Source organism: Numida meleagris, chromosome 24 (assembly GCF_002078875.1).
Source record: "Numida meleagris isolate 19003 breed g44 Domestic line chromosome 24, NumMel1.0, whole genome shotgun sequence".
NCBI lineage: Eukaryota > Metazoa > Chordata > Aves > Galliformes > Numididae > Numida > Numida meleagris.
The window spans coordinates 2,134,525-2,135,227 of NC_034432.1; the positions used below are offsets into that span (position 1 = coordinate 2,134,525).

Here is a 703-nt window from a genome sequence, read left to right on the forward strand (position 1 = left end):
CAGGAGGCACACTCCGAGCTGGTGCCACGTGATCCTGCTGCCACAATGGAAGCTGAACCCTGAGACAGACCCCAGGGCACCATAACACAGACCAGCTGCTTCTACTGCACCCTCATCCACACACCACCTCAGCAGGAACAGTCCTGAATCCACCCTAGAAATGGGTGCTGCCCCCTCCCCTTTGCCCCAATCTCTCCTTCCGCCATGGCGCAGCACCGGGGGTCCTCCCACAAAAGCTGGTCCCTAGACAAGGCACAAGAATGCCTTTGCTTCATCCCAAATTACACTGCACTAAAATGCCCTGTTTTGGCCCTATATGTTTGCCCCAGTTCCTCTGTGCCTGGCTTCAAACACCAGCCTCAAAGCCTATTTCACCCCCAAACACCAGGCCCAAACCCCTTAACAATTTTATCCCGAACTCCAGTCTTAAACCCTCACTACTTCAACCCCAAACTCTAGACCAGCAGTGAGGTTGGGGTGGGCAACACAGTCTACACCTGGAACAGAATTCGGGGCAAAAGAGAGGGCAAGGGCGGAAAGAGGTGCAATGGGGGCTCAGTAGGACTGTGGGAGAAGGTGCTATGGGGTAATCATTGGGGGCTCAGTGGGACATGGAGGACAGTGAGGGGCTGCACTTTCTAGTGCTGCGAGTTGGTCCTGAGGTGAAGTTGAGGTACGGGGTGGAGTCCTCCTGCCTGCCAGG

At 55.6% G+C, this 703-nt stretch overlaps 1 long non-coding RNA gene across 1 annotated transcript in view; it reads left to right on the forward strand.

The window, feature by feature from the left end:
- The window catches only part of LOC110387814, a 7,582-nt gene extending 7,265 nt beyond the window's left edge, over positions 1-317 (forward strand). The window contains exon 2 of the long non-coding RNA XR_002432733.1: positions 4-317. This is a non-coding gene — a long non-coding RNA (uncharacterized LOC110387814). The remainder of the gene's footprint in view (positions 1-3) is intronic.